This window comes from Eumetopias jubatus, unplaced genomic scaffold (genome assembly GCF_037043125.1).
Source record: "Eumetopias jubatus isolate StellerSeaLion01/CBP00866 unplaced genomic scaffold, mEumJub1_p1.0 scaffold_1, whole genome shotgun sequence".
In the NCBI taxonomy this organism is placed as follows: Eukaryota; Metazoa; Chordata; class Mammalia; order Carnivora; family Otariidae; genus Eumetopias; species Eumetopias jubatus.
Window position 1 is genome coordinate 90297582 of NW_028274807.1, and position 8635 is coordinate 90306216.

Genomic DNA, 8635 nt, shown 5'->3' on the forward strand with positions numbered 1-8635 from the left:
ACAGATATCAAAGTGGATTACTTCCTCACTTGATTCAAGCCATTGCCTGATGTCACCTATCAGAGACAACTCTCTGTCACCTATCAGATGACAGCTCTCTCTAAAATAGTTATCTATCTATCTATCTATCTATCTATCTATCTATCTATCTCCGGGCATCCCAGAGTCCAGATGATGATTTATGATATTAAAAAATCCCCAGATTCTATTATCCTCAAAATGAATCTCGTCCCATTTTTATCCAAAATGGCAAGTTTGGGATATGTAAGGTGTTGTGGCCATGAAAATGACTATCTCAGGTCTCTAACTAGGGAAGAATATAATTCATGTATGACGCCAACTGCTGCACTCTTAAATGCATCACATTTATGACAGTGCAGCATTCTGGGGGATGCTCCAAGCCCTTGACTGAGTGCACCAGGGATACTAAGGCAGGCTCAATCCTGAGCAATGTGGAATTTGCCTAATGGACAATTTTGGCTTGAGGACTCCCCATTGACATTATTGAAGGTTTTAGAAATGCACCCTAACCTAAGGCTCTTCTATTTGACCTTCATCCCTTCCCTGTCTCTTTCACAAGAGTCAGACTTACATTGCAGTCTCTTAGCTCTTCCAAGCTCTTGTAGCCTCCCCTTCACTCTCTCTCATAGACACTCCCCTTGTAAATCTTTTCCACATTTAATTTCATCTTGCTGTCTGCTTCTTGAAGAACTTGGATGAACACATAAAGGAATCTTTTCCCCAGGGCCCATGACATTGTCTCTTGCTCAGGTCTTTGCTTTTCTAGAAAGCATTTTGATGACAAATCCTAAGGTGTTCAGAAATTCACTATCCAAATCAATGGTTCCAAAGAGGAATTTCTCCCATATTTTCAGTTACTGCCATTATTCTATTTTCTGACCTTTCCTCACACTTCTCAGATTTCCCTCTTTCCCATTCTAGTTCTCCCCACTGCCAGAGAAAAGCAAAGAACTCCACCATAGTTTTAAGCCATGGAATGTGTCCTGCATGCCTCATTTGAGGGAAATACAACACATCACCAACAGATGATGGTGAACTATGTACATAGAACCAAAGCTCATTATTTAAAGTATATGTGTGTGTATGTGTGTACATGCACATGTGGGTATAAAAGGGATTTGTTGGCATTCTAGAAGGCAGCAATAAAGAGAAATTTGATTTAATGTGGTTAAAGTATCAGGTTCTTGGCTCTACTCCACGCTCTGCTAGAAAACAGCATATGACCCCTGACAACTCCTAGTTTAGAGTTTTTCTCCCTTTCTCCTGCATTCTGGGCTCCTTTCTCTTGTCCTTCCCTGGGGTCTCACTTTTAAATCCTTCCCTCAGTCTCACATACTGCATCTGCTGCCTCTCAAATGGGTTCTTCTCTAAAGCCTATAAGCATGCTTAATTGTCTCCCATCTTAACAAATAAACAAGCAAAACTCAAAAGACCATACCTTGTCTACCTACTTCACAGGAATGTTTTGGGTGGGCATAAGTTGGCTTGGCTATCAACTCCTTGTAAGCAGAGATTATGTCTACATTAATCTGTGCTGCATCCCCTGACACTTGCCTGCTACCTCGTTCACGAGGGAAAAGAAACAAACAATTATTGAACGAATGAATGAAATGAGAAAATACATGTGCTTTTTGAAAGATAATACATGTGCTTCGAAAGTGGTATCCAATATAAATATAAAGGCATATATGATAATTAACTTTTATCTTCTTTTTAAGCAAATTTTATTGAACTATAAAACACATGCAGAAAAGTACACACATCATAGCACAGTTTAATGGCTTTTCATAATGTATTTATGCTTGTATAGCCAGGACTGAGATCAAGGAAAAGAGTATTATTGGCACCCAGCACCCCAAAGTTCCCCTTACTGTTTTTTTTTAAGGATTTTATTTATTTTTTTGAGAGAGAGAGAGAGAAGGAGAGAGCACAAGCAGAAGGAGGGATAGAGAGAGAAGCAGGCTCCCCGCCGAGTGGGGAGTCCAATGTGGGGCTCGATCCCAGGACACTGAGATCATGATCTGAGCCAAAATCAAAAGTCAGACATTTAACTAACTGAGCTACCCAGGCATTGCTGTTCTTTTTTAATTACTACAGACCTCCACACACCAACCTGTCTTGTATCCAGCTTCACTATCTCAACACTTTGTTTTGGAATTTCATCCATATTGTTTTGTATAGTTAATTCACTCTCATGTCTTTGTAATTTTCCATTGTAGGAATATACTCAAATTTATTTACCAATTCTGCTGTTGATAGACATTAGGGTTTTATCTCCAGTTTTTGGTTACTGTGAATAGTACTTCTCTGAACATTTTTGAACATGTCTTATGGTGGATTATATCCAGTGGGTAGAATTGCTGGTTTGTTAAGGCTACGTATTAAAATGCTTCCTGTAGGGGCACCTGGTTGGTTCAGTCATTTAAGCATCTGCCTTCGGCTCAGGTCATGATCCCGGAGTCCTGGGATTGAGCCCTGAATCGGACTCCCTGATTAGCAGGGAGTCTGCTTCTCCCTCTGCCTCTCATCCCGTTCATGTTCTTTCTCACTCTCTGGGTCTCTCTCTCAAATAAATAAATAAAATCTTAATAAAATAAAATAAAATAAAACACCTCCTGTAAACACTCCTAAAATCCTAAAACATTCAATAAGGAATAGCAACTCACTCAAATCCACTCAAGTAAGAAAGGTTTTACTGAAAAGTGCACAAATTCCACAGAATTCAAGAAAATGGGAACTATCAAAAGCAGCCATATGAATTCATAAAGCCCAGCACTTGGGCTTAAATAACTTGACGTATCTTAATAGATCCAGAAGCATTTTAAATTTTATAACCCGGAAGGATGTTCATGAGGAGGCCACTAAGTTATTGAGAACAAATTAAATTGTTGTATAATATATTTTAGGAAAAGAAATTATTGACAAATTAAAATATAATTTAGATCGTAATAAGGAAAATATTCAGCAACGTGGGAGTATCTTCTACCCCAATCTTGCTTTACTAAGGAGTCTAAATAGCTGCTATTTTATTGCAGGAAAATAACCCCCACAATCTTTTTATATAATGAGGAAAAATATTAGGGACACTAAAATTTCTTTTTAGCATATTTCAGTTTTATATTTTCACATATTTAAATATACAGTTTGCAAGGACTTACACATAATAACCATTTATTAAGTATACTATTATATTTATGAATTATATAATTATCTTACATAGAATATACATATAATGAAGTAGAAGAGCTTTCACTAAAATGTGTCAATTAAATATCTATATAGTGCATATAATACGTACCACGTAATTTTTATCTCCATGGACCTACATTATTAAAAGTTCTATTGGTCACACAGTTCCTCACAGGTGATGAATCTTTATTCTGATTTCCACAGTGATATCCCACCATTGGGTAAGTAATTACTGTTTCTCTAGGTGCTTACTTAGGTGACCTCGTGCTTTGTTTTTCAACCTTCACTGAAATGTGTCATGAAGTGCAAGAGAGAACAGGACTATTATATTATTAGATAAGCATACCTGTCCCCCTGGCTAGTTCAAAAGGACATTGTAAGAATTAATGAGATTATATCATTGAAGTACCTTTAAATACTGGGAAAATTCAAACGATGTAAATGGTTATGACTTTAAAATGATCACCAAAGGTGTATTTCGGGAGTGTGATTGTATTCCATTCAAAAATTATTAAGTCAATAAATTAGTTTTATAATGTCATTTTTACTAAATTCAAAGGGTAGAGTCTTGAATTAATTTAACTTTCGTGAAAGAGACCTTTTCTATAAGGCAGGACTCTTAGTTGCAACTCTGAGAATCCAGCCCAAAGGAGCTTAACTATTAAAGGGAATTGATTGGCTCAAGTAATTGAAAAGGCTAGGCACCCCTTCAGGCATGGCTAGGTGTAGAGTTTCAAAGGCTAGAATACTGAAATGACCACTCTCCTCAGCTCTGCTTTCTTGTAGATTATTGTCATTGTTGGGCAGATTCTCCTATGTTAAGAGCAAATTTGGTCAGCAGCGGCTTCAGAGGTTTCTCAACCCACGTGGAAACCCCAAGGGAAAAGGATAGCTTATCTTTCCCAACAGTTTTATGGAAATCCCCAGACAATTATTGGCCCACAATGGCAATGAATTTCCCACTGTGGTCAGTGAAATGCAGCCTCAGTTAGCCAGGACAGGTCAGAGGTTTATCCTGGAATGAGAGTTTTCAATATTGTCTCTCTCATCCAGACCGAGGGCAAAAGGGCTGCCTGCTACCACCAGGGGACAAGGCTAAAGGCAAAACCAGCAAAGGACTAAGTATCCTTTATGCCAGTGTGTGATGTATAAATCAGAAAGTCCAAAAAAGAGAAATGTTTCCACTAAACCCAGTTTTGTTTTTAACATTTCTTGAAGATTGATAAAACATTCAACAGTTTTTGTCTAAATGTTCTGCCACTGTAAATTGCCTCCTGGGTTTAGCAGAACTACTTGCCAAAATCTTATTGACTGGGTGTTGCATAGATTCACTGCTACATTTCTCCTCAGCAAGATCACAACTGTACAGATGTTAGTCAGGATATCTGGGACCCATAACCCGAACATTCAGTGAATTCATAAGGTGAACTGGATGACCCTGTCATGTTTGCACACATATTAGCTAGGGATGCTACGAGGTTTCAGAGAGCAAGTGACAGGGTTAAAACTCCAATAGAGGAAAACTAGAAGACCCATCAACCTGATTTTATTTGTAGAAGAGAGTCTCTACAAATAAATAATTAAAAAGGAATTTAGAGCCTCAAGGGGAAAATTAAAGGTCTTATAGAATGGTAGAAAAAAAGTAACAAGGGCAAAGAAAGTCAAATTACAACAGATGTACTTGTTGGTGGGTCATTTGAATTTTGCTGGCGGGGCAACCCCAGCAGGAGGGGTATTTTCACATTGTTTAGCAGAGGCCACAGCAGGGATAAGGAGTTCTAATCACTTTATTAGAATCACAAAGTCATTAAAGGAGGCATGGGCATGTGGGAACCGTTTATGGAAATAGTCAATGAAATGCTTGTATGGCCACAAGAAATAATGGAAAGTAGATGTTGTTTATGGACATATTAAGAGAAAAAAAATTGATTTATTTTGGCTGAATAGACGGACTCATGAGCTTCTCTTTGGTGAGGAAAAGAATTGTTCTGAGAATGAAGCATGACGCTGGCAGCTTTAGTGCACAATCTTGGGCCATCGACTCCAATTAAGCCCTTATGCCCCTTTGGTAAGAGCGAGTAAAATATTAATTTACCTTACAATGTTGATTGTAACATATAAACTTGCTCGGAGTTTTTAAAAATCACTTCTGATGGGGGAATTTCGAACTTTTTGGGATTCTGCTCTTCCTACCAAGGATTTCTTAATAAAAAAAATTTTTTTTAAATTAACCTAGACACAACAGATCTTGGTGATTCTATAGACCTAACTCTGATATGTAAAATCTGCTGGCTCATAACCCCAATCTCATTCATATGCATGGTTCGGGGAAGTAAAAGTGTGCCTAAAAGAGTGGCTGTGTTCAGATTGCGCCTACTTTCACCAGTGACGCCCCAAGCCTTCACCTTTACTGCTCACCTGCTTATACCCATCGACCTTAGTCCCACATTTTCTTTAAACTCTACTTTCAAGTTTATCTCTTAACAAGAGACCCTACAGGCAAAACACACTGTGATGGAACTGAAACTACCCCTCAAGCAATAATGAACTGCCCAGAGGAGAGCTCTGGTGGCCCAGACCACCCAGGCCGGTTTGAGCTAAACTCCCAACTCATGCCTGCACAGATGGGCTTGGAATGACTGACCATGACCTTTATCTCATTATAATACTAAAATCTCTGCCCCGTGAGGAGCGCAAGCCCCGCTTAACATAATATGCAATGTAGGTATAGCACGTTTCCTTTCTGCGCATGCTCAGCCTTGTGCCTGCTTCCACATACAAGTCAGTCTGCGGGGAGGAGGGGTGGTGGCCGACTGCGCAGATCTGGCGAAGATTATGCCTCCAGACCTTTGGCGAGAAGAAGGAGGAGCTGCTTAAGCAACTGGAAAACCCGAAGGTGGAGCTGTCCCAGCTGCGCATCACCCTGGAAGAATATCGAAATGTGGTGGAGGAGCTGCTCTCTGGAAACCCGCACATCGAGAGGGAGTTGGCCCGCTCCATCGCCGACGGGGCCATGATGGAGGCAGCCAGCGTGTGTGTGGGGCAGATGGAGCCTGACCAGGTGTATGAGGGGATCATCTTCGACGACTTCCTGAAGATCTGGCAGGGCATAGACATCGAGACCAAGATGCACGTGCGCTTCCTTAACATGGAAACCATCGCCCTCTGCCACTGACCCGCCTGCCCCCCGAAGCCGCGCTGTGCCCGCAGCCTTCCGCGGGGCCCAAGGCCACAGGTGTCCTTTGGCCACGGCTCTTGTAAATAGTCCCCAGTCCTCTGCTGTCTCGTTTTCCCTAGGGTGTGGTATGTGGAACTTCGCTGTTTTTATCTCTAATAAAAAAAGAAAACTGTTGGTTTGTTTAAAAAAAAAAAAAAAAGCAGAAGGCGATGTGGCTTCCAAGCTCTCCAAGATCCGAGTTGTTTGCAAATCTATCGCCGGTGTTCTCGACGTCATCAACCAGACTCTGAAAGAGAACCTCAGGAAATTCGACAAGTGTAAGAAGTCCAAGCCCGTGGATCTCCGCCCAAGAGGACACATGCCATGTGTCGCTTGCTTCCTGAATAAGCACCAGGAGAACTTGAAGACCAGAAAGCAGCAGTGGAAGGCCCGCGGCTGTACTTGTTGTGCAAGTACACGGTCAAGGCCTGAGCACCGTCATCAATAAAACACAAACTGAGAAAGAAAAAAAAAAAAAAAGACTTCTCTATCTCAATATTCATCCTAATCCTAAATACAAGAGACCCATTCACCCTTCCTTGGGGAGTCACAGCTTTGGAAGTTACCCCACCACCCATCTTACTTGCTGCAAATACAGTTTACACTGTGAGACAACTCAGGTGGTATAGTTTCTCTCTGAGACTCTGCAAGGAGTGAACTCATGTTGGTTGGGTTATACTATCACCACAGGCCAGAGTCACTTTTGGGCTAAGTGAGTATGTATCAGTGTATTAAAATATTAAAATAGTATTTTAATTCTATTATTGTGAAACAAATCACCATAAGTTTAGCAGCTTAAAATAACACCCATTTGTTAGACCACAGTTCTGTAGGTCAGAAATTCAAACATGAAATGGCTGAATTCTCCGCTCAGGGTCTTGCAAAGCTGAAAGCAAAGTGTTGGGCCGCTCTATTTTCATTTGGGGGTTGTGGGAGAAAATTTGTTTCCATGTTCATTGAGGTTGCGGACTAAATTCAGTGCCTTGCGGCGGTGTTAAGACCGGAAGTCCCTATTTCTTTGTGGGCTGTCATCTGGGGGCTGCTGTCTGCTCCTATCCTAAAGACCACCAGCATAACTTGCCACATGGCCCATGGTTTATTTGCAAACCCAGCAATGGGGAATCTTACTGAATCTCTTTTGTGTTGAATCTCTGACTTCAGGAAGAGCCCAGTACCTTTTAAGGGCTCACCAGATTTGGTCAGATTCACCTAGGATAAACCCTCTTTCTTAAAATCAACTGTCCCATATAGTATAACCTAATAATGGGAGGAAATCCATCATATTCACAGTTCCAGGGGTTATGCAGGCTATATGCAGTGGGTATCTTGGGGGGATCATCTTAAAATTATGCCTCCCATAGGTAGGACACTATCTTTCTTTCATCTAAATGTAGGTGGTGATGGTCTATATTTCAAGCAAAGAAATCATCACTCTAGTGTTCAACATTTTTCTACCTGTCATTGCCCTCCCTTCCCAATGACTGTGAAAATTGCCAAACTATGACACAACATTAGGCAGTCGTTCCCAAACTTAAGGGCACATGAGTCTTCTGGGAAAAATGTTAAATTTGTAGCTTGCTGGCTACCACTCCCAAGAAATTCTGGCTCAGAGAGAGTTCAGGAAAATGCATTTTAACAGTGATTCTGTTGTATGCAATCAGGAGAACACAGTTCAAGAAACGCTATGGTTTCAGAATCCGTGTAGTGATCCTTATAGTCTGGTATGGCCCCTATGCTACTTGTAGCCTACTGTACACAGCACTTTTTGAACTTGAAAACTCTAAGATTTCTGAAAATATTTGAGAACTAAATTTGAGATCCACTTTATCTAGTTCTTGCAAATGGCAAATTATTTTAATGTAAAACAACTTTGGATGTGAAACACAAAACAGCCAAAAACTCCACAAACCACCAAATATCATAGAGAAATTGCTTAAAAAAAGAGTTTTAATGTTGTTTGAGTGTCATCATTAAAAATGTCATTTTTTTTCCATCTGTGCTACAATTTTGTTAGGTTTACAGTACGCATTCTTCATTGAGATGAAGTATCACGAATATTGACTGCATTTTGCTTTCATTCATACATAATGATGATCATGGAGCAAAACATGAGAAAACATAGTAGACTATGTACTCAGGCCGAAATAGACATTGTATTTTTGGGATCATCAGTTAAAGTCTAAATACAGAGTTAGAGTCTTGATTTAT

The 8635-nt window shown here is 40.2% G+C and overlaps 1 pseudogene; it reads left to right on the forward strand.

Moving 5' to 3' along the window:
* Positions 1 to 5959: 5959 nt before the first annotated feature.
* On the forward strand, positions 5960 to 6859 carry LOC114207109 (large ribosomal subunit protein uL29 pseudogene; annotated as a pseudogene).
* The last annotated feature ends 1776 nt before the right edge of the window (positions 6860 to 8635 follow it).